This window comes from Carya illinoinensis, chromosome 6 (assembly GCF_018687715.1).
Source record: "Carya illinoinensis cultivar Pawnee chromosome 6, C.illinoinensisPawnee_v1, whole genome shotgun sequence".
Classification (NCBI taxonomy): Eukaryota; Viridiplantae; Streptophyta; class Magnoliopsida; order Fagales; family Juglandaceae; genus Carya; species Carya illinoinensis.
This window is the reverse complement of record NC_056757.1, coordinates 14,407,501-14,408,116: the sequence shown is the minus strand read 5'-3', so window position 1 is coordinate 14,408,116 and position 616 is coordinate 14,407,501.

Genomic DNA, 616 nt, shown 5'->3' with positions numbered 1-616 from the left:
TTAGATGATTATTAATCTTGTGATTTGCTATCGAAAGAGGGAATCATAGGGTAGATCTTGGATATTTCAGCATAGGTAAGTATAGAGATCGAAAGACTTGTATGAACCTGTGTAGTAATTAAATCATTGGTCTTATTGCATTCTTGATTATTTAATTTGCATACTCTTGTGTGAATTGATAAACTAGAATCACTTCCAATTGACTATCGAAAGAGGCTTTTGGATGAATTAGAGATTTGCTAATAGACAAAAGAGGTTTAAGTTAAATTAGCTGGATGAGAAAAGCATAGTGAAGAATTATGGTGAAATCGATTTCCTAGAAGGTTTCTTCCCCATTGAATTTGATCTTTGAAAGTCAGTTTTATTTTCTTTGCTTATTTCTCTTTGAGTTGATCTAAGTTTATTTGCAACTACAAAAACCTTAGCGATTCCTCTAGATAAAATTGAGATTAGTAAAATTTTGGTATTTGGCAAGAGTAAGGTACCAATCCCTGAGGACGATACTCTACTTATTACTTTACTATAAAACTACGATACTGTGCACTTGCAGTTTTGCACCGGTCAAGTTTTTGGCGCCGTTGCCGGGGATTGGTTTATTCTTATTCTTTTTGTCAAT